Here is a 15,000-nt window from a genome sequence, read left to right as displayed (position 1 = left end):
GTGGAGGGGAACAGTAGACCACGGGAGGAGTCCTTCTCCTCCTCCGTGATCCTCACCATTTTCACACACACACACACACACACACACACACACACACACACACACACACACACACACACACCGCCACTGCTGCTGTTGCCGCTTCGTCCGTCCGGTCAGCGAGGCCAGACAGGGTTACCGCGTCCAGTCATTACGTCCGTGTTGACGGCCACACGAGCTCCGGGCCCGGATGTCCGGGGCTGCCAGCTCGTCAGGTGGCTCGCTAACACTAATGAATTAACCGCCTCGTATATCTCTGGTTAATCTGGCTGATGTAAAGCGACAGTGAACGAGGCTAATTCCTCGGGGGTTTAAGGGGGGGGGGAATGAATTTACATAGTGGCCTTATTCTCTCTCTCTCTCTCTCTCTCTCTCTCTCTCTCTCTCTCTCTCTCTCTCTCTCTCTCTCTCTCTCTCTCTCTCTCTCTCTCATCTCTATTCATAATCATCCCAAGTTCCCTATTCTCAAATGGTCCTGTTGTTGTTACTCTAGGCACTTCTTTTCTAACGGCTCCTGCAGCTTCAAGGCTGCGCTGCATTCAGTAGCAGGGATAGGGTGAATTCCTTTTTTGGAGCGTGAAGCTGACTGACGAAACTCTACTCTCAGTCGTCATCGGACTTAGATACAGCCTCGGTAAGGGTGACTCTCCACTTGTGGCGTAACCTCAGGAACGCTGAGTCTGTTTCCCGCAGTACTGAGGTAGCGGCAGGGACTGGCGAAGAAGAAGCCTCGTTCGCCCACGTCCATTCACCAGCTGGCATGAATTATGTACAGAGACCAGAGTCCCCTACCCACAGCCAGGCCCCCAGAGATCTTTCCGCGACAGACATTTTCATGGGCTTCCTCCGAACGTGTCATTTGCTCTGGTTCAGTCTATTGACATCACGTTGCCCCATGTATTCCCGTGCACCCCTTGCACCCTCCTGCATGTTCAAGCTCCGGACACCTAAAGCATCTTTCACTCCATCCTTCTGCCTTCACGTCGGTTGCCTCTACTTCCAACATTTATGTTCAATCTATGTCATCCTCTCCTCACTCATCCTCTCCATATATCTGTACATTTTCAGCACACGCTCTTCCGCTCTCTCATACATCACTCTCTTGTACGCTTATCATTTCTTACACGGTGAACCCTCCTCGCGTCACGTATTGTCGTTACATACTTCATTTTCAATACTTCCACCCTCCTCCGTACGTTGTCATCTTGGGCCCACACCTCGCATCTATACAACACCATCGAGACGACTGTACCGTCAAACATACCCATCTTTGTCCATACAGACAGGGACCTTCCCCTCACCTACCCTGTCACTCACATGTCCACCCCCAGGTATCTAAAACACTTCACTTCCTCCAAGTTTTCTCCATTTAAACTCGCACCCCCAGCTAACCTGTCTCTTTCCTGTGGTAAACCTAATAACCTTGCTTTTATTCACATTTTCTTTCAACTTTCTCCTTTCACACACTCTCCCAATCTCAGGCACCAGATTCTGTAAGGTTCTTAATCCGATCTGCCACCAGCGCCGTGTCATAAGCAAACAGTAATTGACTCACCTCCCAGCTCGCGCCCTCACAGCCTACAGACTGGAGACCCTCGCATTGACCTTCCCCACCATAATATATATATATATATATATATATATATATATATATATATATATATATATATATATATATATATATATATATATATGTTTATTCATTTATTATACTTAGTCGCCGTTTCCCGCTTTAGCGAGGTAGCGCAAGAAAACAAACGAAAGAATGGACCAACACAGCCACATACAAATGTATATACATTAACGCCTACACAGGCACATATACATTCCCATACATTTCATTGTATACATACATATACATACACAGACATAGACATACATACATACACATGTACATATTCATACTTGCTGCCTTCATCTAATCTCGTCGCCACCCCGCCACACATGAAAAACAGCACCCCCCCCCCCCCCCCCCCGCGAGAGAGAGAGAGAGAGAGAGAGAGAGAGAGAGAGAGAGAGAGAGAAAGAGAGAGAGAGAGACGTAGCATTAGGAAAAGACAACAAAGGCCACATTCGTTCACACTCAGTCTCTAGCTGTCATGTGTAATGCACCGAAACCACAGCTCCCTTTCCACATCCAGGCCCCACAAAACTCCCCATGGTTTACCCCAGACTCTTCACATGCTTGATTCAATCTACTGACAGCACGTCGACCCCGGTATAACACACACACACACACACACACACACACATATATATATATATATATATATATATATATATATATATATATATATATATGTATGTATATGTATATATATATATATATATATATATATATATATATATATATATATATATATATATATATATATATATGCGTCATGTTTTTTCTGTCTTGTTTGACGATACTCAGTCGAGAGCTGAATACTAAATCCACAGAGAATATCACTGGCAACATTGTAGCAGTGATAACCACATTTTATGATTCCTTTTTAAGGTGGCCGGCTACCAGCACACCACATCACGGTGAAGTCTATAGGCGAATAAGGAATTTGATAGCCAGAATACATTGATGACTCTTTGTTGCGTGTGTTTCACAAGAGATGTGGCTCTGGTTGTCATGACAAAAAGGGTTCATCGCCCATTGATGTTTTTCTCTTGTTGTGGCTAACGTATGGCGAAAGGTGAGTTGTTTAAAGTTCCTGTCTGTTTGTGGATACCAGTTGGTGAACAACGGTGCGTTATAAAGTATGTCAATGATACACGGTACACTTTACATAACCCTTCCCTGCGTTGGACAACAATAATGCGTTATTTTCCCCATTTTTTTTTTTTTTTCTTTGTCCCCCTTTACCACTTCCGCGTCGTGGGATCCACGGAAACGCCCCTCCCCACACCCCTCCTCGCCAGCCCTCCCCTGCCTCGCCTATGAGCAGCATCATACATTAACCAGTGACACAAACCCAATATGCAGATCCTCCCACAACCCGCGCTCATAAATCCAGTGTTTGTCGAAGGCTGCATCGACCGTGGTGGCCGGCACCATAATGTTCGTGCACACAGCTCAGAGTTTGGCCTTATGACTAGCACGGTGGTGGTGGTGGTGGGTGGGTTCGTTCGCTGGCTAGCTGGCTCGTTCGCCAGGCTCGGGTAATACAGCTAGAGGGTTTATTGTAGGTTATCAGGCAGATAAATAAGGATGTTGTGGGGGGCAGCCTCCAAGACCCGGGCCTTGCCTTAGATTACTGACATTTCTCTTCTACATTGCCATTTTATTGAGGGTGCAGTGTGCTTGATACAAAGTGCATAGCCTACTGTATGATCCTGTAGAAATGTATCTAGTCTCATTGATGTATATTTGATACAAGAAGAACACACTTACGATGCTAATGGTCCTATGATGATATAGGTTCCGTAGATCATGAAGAAGATTGGATCACTTATATGATCCTTTACCCACGACTTGCCCAGGGAAACAACGTAAGAGACGAGGATGTTGAGGAGAGAGAGAGAGAGAGAGAGAGAGAGAGAGAGAGAGAGAGAGAGAGAGAGAGAGAGAGAGACGGTACGTACGACCCGACACATCTTATAGGTAGCTCTTGGAAGATCTGTTAGACATGCTGGAATGTCTTGGGAGGAAGTGATGTAAGATCTAAGATGTTGATGCTGTAAGATCTAAGATGTTGATACTGTAAGATCTAAGACGTTGATGCTGTAAGATCTAAGACGTTGATGCTATAAGATCTAAGATGTTGATGCTGTAAGATCTAAGATGTTGATGCTGTAAGATCTAAGATGTTGATACTGTAAGATCTAAGATGTTGATGCTGTAAGATCTAAGATGTTGATGCTATAAGGTCTAAGATGTTGATGCTGTAAGATCTAAGACATTGATGCTGTAAGATCTAAGACATTGATGCTATAAGATCTAAGATGTTGATGCTGTAAGATCTAACATGTTGATGCTGTAAGATCTAAGATGTTGATGCTGTAAGATCTAAGACGTTATTGCTGTAAGTTCTAAGATGTTGATGCTGTAAGATCTAAGACATTGATGCTGTAAGATCTAAGATGTTGATGCTGTAAGATCTAAGATGTTGATGCTGTAAGATCTAAGATGTTGATGCTGTAAGATCTAAGATGTTGATGCTGTAAGATCTAAGATGTTGATGCTGTAAGATCTAACATGTTGATGCTGTAAGATCTAAGATGTTGATGCTGTAAGATCTAAGACATTGATGCTATAAGATCTAAGATGTTGATGCTGTAAGATCTAAGATGTTGATGCTGTAAGATCTAAGATGTTGATGCTGTAAGATCTAACATGTTGATGCTGTAAGATCTAAGATGTTGATGCTGTAAGATCTAAGACATTGATGCTGTAAGATCTAAGTTGTTGATGCTGTAAGATCTAAGATGTTGATGCTGTAAGATCTAAGACATTGATGCTGTAAGATCTAAGTTGTTGATGCTGTAAGATCTAAGATGTTGATGCTGTAAGATCTAAGTTGTTGATGCTGTAAGATCTAAGGTGTTGATGCTGTAAGATCTAAGTTGTTGATGCTGTAAGATCTAAGATGTTGATGCTGTAAGATCTAAGTTGTTGATGCTGTAAGATCTAAGGTGTTGATGCTGTAAGATCTAAGATGTTGATGCTGTAAGATCTAAGGTGTTGATGCTGTAAGATCTAAGTTGTTGATGCTGTAAGATCTAAGGTGTTGATGTTGTAAAGTCTAAGGTGTCGATGTTGTGAAATTGTATCGGTACATTAACTTCGCTTCGGAAGCAATCACAGTGATGCTGTCACCAAGGGCCATGAAATTTCATTGTGACAGAATCCAACTCTACTCTGTATCTTTTCTACGTAAAACCACTGATTTCTCCCTCAGTAAAGTCCTCTTTCTAAGAAAGTCTACTGAATAATATCTCTAACGTATTGTTTCGTATTAGCACAGGACTGATGCATCAATTAAGATTGCAGTATTAACGTAAAGTCATTAAGGAGTCCCATAGAGTAAACTAAACTCAAACAGGAGCCTGGTAGTGTAAACTAAACACAGATAAGAACATGGTAATGTAAACTAAGCTCGTAAAGGGGCCTGGCAAGGTAAACTAGATGCAGAAACGTACCTGACAGTGTGTACTGGACTGACAAAGGAGCCTGACAGTCTAAACTAGACTCACAAAATAGCCTGGCAGTGTAAACTAGACTCACAAAATAGCCTGGCAGTGTAAACTAGACTCACAAAATAGCCTGGCAGTGTAAACTAGACTCACAAAATAGCCTGGCAGTGTAAACTAGACTCACAAAATAGCCTGGCAGTGTAAACTAGACTCACAAAATAGCCTGGCAGTGTAAACTAGACTCACAAAATAGCCTGGCAGTGTAAACTAGACTCACAAAATAGCCTGGCAGTGTAAACTAGACTCACAAAATAGCCTGGCAGTGTAAACTAGACTCACAAAATAGCCCGGCAGCGTAAACTAGACTCACAAAATAGCCTGGCAGTGTAAACTAGACTCACAAAATAGCCTGGCAGTCTAAACTAGACTCACAAAATAGCCTGACAGTGTAAACTAGACTCACAAAATAGCCTGGCAGTGTAAACTAGACTCTCAGAATAGCCTGACAGTCTAAACTGAACTCACAAAATAACCTGGCAGTGTAAACTAAACTCACAAAGGACTCAGTTCATGTCGACCTGACTCACACAGGAAAATGACGCATGCTCATAGATACGCTGCACTTCACAATGAGTAAAGTAGATCCGGAGAGAAACGCGTTATCTCAAGCGATCAAGTATACTGCTACTCAAACCCAGACTCAGAATTAACCCAGTAATGATAGCATCTGACGTCCGTCTTCTTACAATCCATCTCGCAACCTGAAAAATGCCGTCTCGAGAATCACTTACGACACACGTCATTATTAGAGGCAAGATGCCATAGGCAGCGCTGGAATTATTACGAGTGTAAATCACATGTGTCTCGGGACGAGGTCGGCTGCTCAGTACCCTATATGCTGCTGCTGCTGAGTGTTGAACTGATGTGCTGTTTCATCTTGTTAATCTAATTTGCATAGAGCTACGGAAGCTGGGGTTGAGGTGGGGGGGAGGGGTGTTTAAGTGGCAGAAGTAATGGCGTCGGAACTAATTATCATCCGTCTGGATGGCACGTCTGCAATAAGGAGATGGTTGTTAATGATCAGTTCCAGGTGGAGAGGAGAGCCATTTAGTAGCGGCAGCTTACAATCATTTGGCCATTTAGTAGCATCAGCATACAACCAATTGGCCCTTTAGTAGCGGCAGCATACAACCAATTAGTCATTCAGTAGCGGCAGCATACAACTATATGTTCATTCAGCAGAGGCAACATACACCCATTTGGTCACTGGTCATTTAGTAGTTGCAGCATGCAACCAGTTGGTCACTTAGTAGTGGCAGCATACAACCATTTGATCACTTAGTAGTGGCAGCATACAACCATTTGATCACTGGTCACTTAGTAGTGGCAACATAATACCATTTGATCATTGGTCACTTAATAGTGGCAACACACAACCATTTGGTCACTTAGTAGTGGCAGAATACAACCATTTGGTCACTTAGTAATGGCAGCATACAACTATTTGATCATTGGTCACTTACTTGTGGGAACATACAACCATTTGGTCACTTAATAGTGGCAGAATACAACCATTTGATCATTGGTCATTTAGTAGTGGCAGAATACAACCATTTGGTCATTTAGTAGTGGCAGCATACAACCATTTGACCATTTAGTAACGGCAACATACTATCATTTGGCCATTTGATAGCGGCAGCATACGATGACATGGTCGATGTTTCAGTTACCTTCCCATGTTTCAGTTCCCATTTGTAGTTGCCTTCCCATGTTTCACATACTTTCCCATGTTCCAGTTACCTTCCCTTGCTTTGATTACCTTCCCATGACCTCAGACACCTGCTGAGGCATTAGCCATCTTCCTCTGGCATCATTTTTGCCTCCTCGTGACACATATGTGTCTTTGTTCCCAAGTGGTCTTTATATCCAGGCAACATTTTGCTAAGACATTATCCTCTTTATCAGAGCAGACGATCCTACACACTGCTCAGGTGAAACTGGTTTTACAAACGTAGATCTAGATTCGTAAATTGCATTTTATTGATCCGAGGACGTGTTCCAGTAAAACATATAGGCCATGAAATTGTCACATGTGTTGTGAAATTCTTAATGACCTGTCAGATGCTGTTATCTGATGTCAGATCTTGGACCACGTAGTTAAAGACGATGTGCATAGTTCCCGGGCCACTCACACGTTCAGAACCCTACATCTCGTATGAAACTCTTGTGAAAGTGCATCGAAATGTTGCAGTTGTAAGTAGTGTGGTTTAAACCTCCCACACAAACGATTTATGATCTTGCATTTTGAGATATCTTTCTTCTCAAACAATGGAACAAGTTATCTGTGGATGATTCGTTGAAAAGAATGTTACGTCGGGATTTCTTGTGGGCAGACGAGGACGAGTGGTCAATAAACGCAAGCTCATAACAATTAACCTTTTTGGTTTTCTTGTTTTGCTTCCATGCATATCATAGCTGATGCAGGGATTTGACACCTGTTGCACAGTTGTCCGACACAAATGTCCGACGCAAGTGTTCGTCCCCCAATAGATGATGTAGTGGGAGTCGAAACATCTGTTTATGATAAGAGATTATACAGGTGTTCATGTTCACTATAGGAACGTAGGCGTACCTGCCATGGCTATGTATGGACTTGATCCTTATCCTGTGAAATGAGACTGAACATGCCGGATATATATATATATATATATATATATATATATATATATATATATATATATATATATATATATATATATATATATATATACCCCTGGGGATAGGGGAGAAAGAATACTTGCCACGTATTCCATGCGTGTCGTAGAAGGCGACTAAAAGGGGAGGGAGCAGGGGGGGGGCTGGAAATTTTCCCCTCTCGTTTTTTCCCCCCAAAGAAGAGAAACAGAGAACGGGGCCAAGTGAGGATATTCTCTCTAAGACTCAGTCCTCTGTTCATAACGCTACCTCGCAAATGCGGGAAATGGTGAATATGAAATAAAAAGAAGAAATATATATTTATATATATCAGTAATGGGGTCTTCCATTGTTTGTGTGGACAAGACAAGGATATTCGATTATTTGTAATCGAATATCCATTTTTATAGCCACCGACATCCCTCTATTCTCCCACACAGCGGCACAGGTTCGAACCCTCATTGTGGAGCATATTGTATGTACCCTGAAATTGCGTGTTGCATAAGCACAAACATGGGAATAAGGCGAACAGGAAGGAAAAAGAGAAAGGAAGTAAAAGACTTTATCTCGTATTAATGAGACCCCAAGTTGTCTGTTCATTGCTTCTTGTGGGAGACTAGAAACCTGTTCTCTTAAGTGTTATTTCAGGACATCACAACAACGAACATGGCAAGTCGTAACCCAGTATGGCGGGAAAGTTCTCCCATCTTCAGGTGAACAGTCGTCAGCTTCTGGTCGTTAGCACAATCTCAAGGCGTCTTCATCACAATCTCAAGGCGTCTTCATCACAATCTCAAGGCGTCTTCATCACAATCTCAAGGCGTCTTCATCACAGTCTCAAGGCGTCTTCATCACAATCTGAAGGCGTCTTCATCACAGTCTGAAGGCGTCTTCATCACAATCTGAAGGCGTCTTCATCACAATCTCAAGGCGTCTTCATCACAATCTCAAGGCGTCTTCATCACAATCTGAAGGCGTCTTCATCACAATCTGAAGGCGTCTTCATCACAATCTCAAGGCGTCTTCATCACAATCTCAAGGCGTCTTCATCACAATCTCAAGGCGTCTTCATCACAATCTCAAGGCGTCTTCATCACAATCTCAAGGCGTCTTCATCACAATCTCAAGGCGTCTTCATCACAATCTCAAGGCGTCTTCATCACAATCTCAAGGCGTCTTCATCACAATCTCAAGGCGTCTTCATCACAATCTCAAGGCATCTTCATCACAATCTCAAGGCGTCTTCATCACAATCTCAAGGCGTCTTCATCACAATCTCAAGGTGTCTTCATCACAATCTCAAGGCGTCTTCATCACAATCTCAAGGCGTCTTCATCACAATCTCAAGGCGTCTTCATCACAATCTCAAGGTGTCTTCATCACAATCTCAAGGCGTCTTCATCACAATCTCAAGGCGTCTTCATCACAATCTCAAGGCGTCTTCATCACAATCTCAAGGCGTCTTCATCACAATCTCAAGGCGTCTTCATCACAATCTCAAGGCGTCTTCATCACAATCTCATGGCGTCTTCATCACAATCTCAAGGCGTCTTCATCACAATCTGAAGGTGTCTTCATCACAATCTCAAGGCGTCTTCATCACAATCTCAAGGCGTCTTCATCACAATCTCAAGGCGTCTTCATCACAATCTCAAGGCGTCTTCATCACAATCTCAAGGCGTCTTCATCACAATCTCAAGGCGTCTTCATCACAATCTCAAGGCGTCTTCATCACAATCTGAAGGCGTCTTCATCACAATCTCAAGGCGTCTTCATCACAATCTCAAGGCGTCTTCATCACAATCTCAAGGCGTCTTCATCACAATCTCAAGGCGTCTTCATCACAGTGGTTTGTTTATCAGTACGTCCTGTGAGGCTGCGGGCTCTTTGTTGTGTGTGTCGGACTGAGAAGATGACAAGCGCGGGAAATGGCGTTATCCTATTGGCTGCGTTGTATGCCCCGTATACTAGTACACTATAGCCTTGACGGGGAGGTGCTGCTGGCTGGCTGTAAAAGGGCGGGAGTAATGTATGAGTTCACCTGCCCGTGTAAGAGGCGGATGGAAACAGAACCTCCCCTCAAAAGCGATCATCACTAACTCGTGATTCTATTCTAAGATTTTGCTGTTGTTTGTCAAGCGTTGTCTGGTTAGATTCTTAGAACAGGAGATGTTAATTACGTGGTGTTAAAGTCTCTTATTAAGATAATGAGGTGATGGATGACAGTCAGTGTGATTCACGCTGTGAGGCTCACAGTGCAGTGTGTTTGAGAAGAGGAGTCTCTCTAGATCACACGGGGTCATCTGATTCCCTTCCTAAACCTTCAGCGTCCACTCGATCCCTTATCATCTCCCCGAGTCCTTATTTCCCCCACCCCCCACCCTTTCCCTTGAGCCATGTCCTGATTACTCCCAATACCCTTGTCGTCTTCACGATATCCTTATTGTCATTTATCATCCTCTAGAGTCCTTACCATCCTTCCCAATCCCTTACCATCCTCCCAATCCCTTATCATCCTTCCTCTGGATCTCTTACTATCTTCCTATTCCCTTATTACCCTCCCAATCGCTTATCATTTCCCCAATCCCTCGTTATTTAACGGATTCATTGTCAACTTTCTAGTCCCAGCAGTTAGCTATCTAATCCCGTATTAACTTCCCGATCCCTTATCTCCCAGATTCCTTATTATCTTTCCCTTATCATCTTCCCAGTCACTTATTACATTCCCATTTCCTCACCATCTTCTCAATGTCGTATTCACCTTCTCACTTCCTCACATATCTTCTCATTTTTCTTAATCATCCTGCCAATCTCTTATTTACTTCCTAATCACATAATGTCCTCTAGATCCCTTGCTTTCTCCCCGATCCCCTATTAAGTCCCTAGTACCGTATTATCTTCCCGATCCCTTATTATCTTCCTAACTCCTTATCATGTTTGACAGTTCCTTATTAATTTCTCCAATCCCTTGTTAACTTCCCGATCCCTTATTATCTTCCTAATTCCTTATATTTCCAGTACCTTATTAATTTCCCAATCCCTTATTAACTTTCCGATCCCTTGATATCTAATTGATTCCTTATCTTTCTAGTTATTAATATCCCCAATCCCTGATTATCTTCCCAATTCCTTATTATCTTCAAATTCCTTGTCATCACTCCTATTCCTTATTAATATCTCCAATCCCTTATTAATCTCTTCCAATCCCTTATCAAACTTTCAATCCCTTATAATCTTCCTAATTCCTTATGGTCTTTCTAGTTCCTGATTAATCTTCAGATTCCTTAATAGCTTCCTAATTCCTTATGATCTCTCCGATTCGTTATTAATCTATCCAATCCCTTAACAAATCTCCGATTCCTTATGTTCCTCATTACTTATCATCGTTCCAATTCCTCATTAATCTCACTAATCCCTTATTAATTTCCCCGATCCCTTATCACCTACCAAATATCTTATTATCTCACTAATCCCTTATTAATTTCCCCGATCCCTTATCACCTACCAAATCCCTTATTATCTTACTAGTTCCTTATTGATTCCCCGATCCCTTATAACCTACCAAATATCTTATTATCTCACTAATCCCTTATTAATTTCCCCGATCCCTAATCACCTACCAGATCCCTTATTATCTTACTAGTTCCTTATTAATTCCCCGATCCCTTATCACCTACCAAATCCCTTATTATCTTACTAGTTCCTTATTAATTCCCCGATCCCTTATCACCTACCAAATCCCTTATTATCTTACTAGTTCCTTATTGATTCCCCGATCCCTTATCACCTACCAAATATCTTATTATCTTACTAGTTCCTTATTGATTCCCCGATCCCTTATCACCTACGAAATCCCTTATTATCTTACTAGTAATTCCCCGATCCCTTATCACCTACCAAATCCCTTATTATCTTACTGGTTCCTTATTAATTCCCCGATCCCTTATCACCTACCAAATCCCTTATTATCTTACTAGTTCCTTATTAATTTCCCCGATCCCTTATCACCTACCAAATCCCTTATTATCTTACTAGTTCCTTATTAATTCCCCGATCCCTTATCACCTACCAAATCCCTTATTATCTTACTAGCTCCTTATTAATTCCCCGATCCCTTATCACCTACCAGATCCCTTATTACTTACTAGTTCCTTATTAATCTCCCGATTCCTTTTTGTCTTCCTAATTCCTTATTACCTTACTAGTTCCTTATTTATTCCCCTATCCCTTATCACCTACCAAATCCCTTATTATCTTACTAGTTCCTTATTAATCTCCCGATTCCTTTTTGTCTTCCTAATTCCTTATAATCTTTCCAATTCCTTACTATTCTTTCCAATAGCTTATTAATCTCACCGATCCCTTATCACCTTCCAGATCCCTTATTATCCCCTGATCTGTTATTCACATGACTGAAGAACACATAGGATCAACGTAGTTCAATGTGCTGTGAAGACGTTAATGATTAATGAATTACATACATCCCGGTAGTGAACGAAGTAGAGACTAATGATGCTTAACGAGCCTCACAAAGAGAGAGAGAGAGAGAGAGAGAGAGAGAGAGAGAGAGAGAGAGAGAGAGAGAGAGAGAGAGAGATTGTGACGTAAAAAAAAAAAGATTAATGATGTGTGAAAGAGATTTGCATTGGAGCGCAGTCGCGGTGTGTCAAGATTAACGAGTCGTAAAACGACATTGACAAACTTAAGAGGATAGAAATTCATAGAGGTCAACGATGAAAAAAAAAAATAGAAAAAAGAAAACGAGATTGACAAATAAAAGTTGATCGGGATTTCCTAAAAGATCAACGATATGTAAACGAAATTTACAAAAAAGAACCTTGACATACGTAAGGGTCAACGTCGGCCAACGAGATTTACAAAAAAAAAAAAAAAAAGAGGATCATAATGCGTAACGCGAGCGTGCAAGATGTATAACACGGCCATGTGTTGCATGATGAAACAGGCAGGTTATACAACATTCAAAAGGGTTATGCAGGACAGAGATCTGGTCAATTTATGCCGGTATTTGTTGGTAGGAAATGTAAACAAGGCGTGAGCAAGACGGTACCACCATCCCTCAGCGCGACGGTACAGTTCTTTGAGCAAGACGGTACCATCCCTCAGCGCGACGGTACAGTTCTTTGAGCAAGACGGTACCATCTCTCAGCGCGACGGTACAGTTCTTTGGGCAGGACGGTACCACCATCCCTCAGCGCGACGGTACACTTCTTTGAGCAAGAGGGTACCATCCCTCGGCGCGACGGTACAGATCTTTGAGCAAGAAGGTACCATCCCTCAGCGCGACGGTACAGTTCTTTGAGCAAGACGGTACCATCTCTCAGCGCAACGGTACAGTTCTTTGAGCAAGACGGTACCCCATCCCTCAGCGCGACGGTACACTTCTTTGAGCAAGACGGTACCATCCCTCAGCGCGACGGTACAGTTCTTTGAGCAAGAAGGTACCATCCCTCAGCGCGACGGTACAGTTCTTTGAGCAAGACGGTACCATCCCTCAGCGCGACGGTACAGTTCTTTGAACAAGACGGTACCATCCCTCAGTGCGACGGTACAGTTCTTTGAGCATGACGGTACCATCCCTCAGCGCGACGGTACACTTCTTTGAGCAAGACGGTACCATCCCTCAGCGCGACGGTACACTTCTTTGAGCAAGACGGTACCATCCCTCAGCGCGACGGTACAGTTCTTTGAGCAAGATGGTACCATCCCTCAGCGCGACGGTACAGTTCTTTGAACAAGACGGTACCATCCCTCAGTGCGACGGTACAGTTCTTTGAGCATGACGGTACCATCCCTCAGCGCGACGGTACAGTTCTTTGAGCAAGACGGTACCATAACTCAGCGCGACGGTACACTTCTTTGAGCAAGACGGTACCATCCCTCAGCGCGACGGTACACTTCTTTGAGCAAGACGGTACCATCCCTCAGCGCGACGGTACACTTCTTGTGCGATCTTTTAGGGCAAGACAATATGATCCTTTGAGCACGACGGTACAAGCATTGAGCAGAGTTGTACGATCGTTTGAGCATGACGACGGTACAAGCATTGAGCACAGTGGTACGATCGTTTGAGCACGACGGTACGAGCATTGAGGACAGTGGTACGATCGTTTGAGCACGATGACGGTACAAGCATTGAGCACGACGACGGTACAAGCATTGAGCACAGTGGTACGATCGTTTGAGCACGACGGTACAAGCATTGAGCACGACGACGGTACAAGCATTGAGCACAGTGGTACGATCGTTTGAGCACGACGGTACAAGCATTGAGCTCAGTGGTACGACCGTTTGAGCACGACGGTACAAGCATTGAGCACAGTGGTACGATCGTTTGAGCACGACGGTACGAGCATTGAGCACAGTGGTACGATCGTTTGAGCACGATGACGGTACAAGCATTGAGCACAGTGGTACGATCGTTTGAGCACGACGGTACAAGCATTGAGCACAGTGGTACGATCGTTTGAGCACGACGACGGTACAAGTATTGAGCACAGTGGTACGATCGTTTGAGCACAACGGTACACGCATTGAGCACAGTGGTACGATCGTTTGAGTATGACGGTACAAGCATTGAGCACAGTGGTACGATCGTTTGAGCACGACGACGGTACAAGCATTGAGCACAGTGGTACGATCGTTAGAGCACGACGACGGTACAAGCATTGAGCACAGTGGTACGATCGTTTGAGCACGACTGTACAAGTATTGAGCACAGTGGTACGATCGTTTCAGCGCGACGGTTCAAGCATTAAGCACAGTGGTACGATCGTTTGAGCACGACGGTACAAGCATTGAGCACAGTGGTACGATCGTTTGAGCACGACGACGGTACAAGCATCGAGCACAGTGGTACGATCGTTTGAGCACGACGACGGTACAAGCATCGAGCACAGTGGTACGATCGTTAGAGCACGACGACGGTACAAGCATTGAGCACAGTGGTACGATCGTTTGAGCACGACGACGGTACAAGCATCGAGCACAGTGGTACGATCGTTTGAGCACGACGACGGTACAAGCATTGAGCACAGTGGTACGATCGTTAGAGCACGACGACGGTACAAGCATTGAGCACAGTGGTACGATCGTTTGAGCACGACTGTACAAGTATTGAGC

The 15,000-nt window shown here is 43.5% G+C and overlaps 1 protein-coding gene across 1 annotated transcript in view; it reads right to left on the bottom strand.

The window, feature by feature from the left end:
* The window catches only part of LOC139746556 (adenylate cyclase type 6-like), a 1,154,491-nt gene that overhangs the window by 644,674 nt on the left and 494,817 nt on the right, over positions 1–15,000 (bottom strand).

This window comes from Panulirus ornatus, chromosome 65 (genome assembly GCF_036320965.1).
Source record: "Panulirus ornatus isolate Po-2019 chromosome 65, ASM3632096v1, whole genome shotgun sequence".
NCBI lineage: Eukaryota > Metazoa > Arthropoda > Malacostraca > Decapoda > Palinuridae > Panulirus > Panulirus ornatus.
Note: the sequence above shows the minus strand (reverse complement) of the source record. Positions and strands in the feature narration are given on the sequence as shown.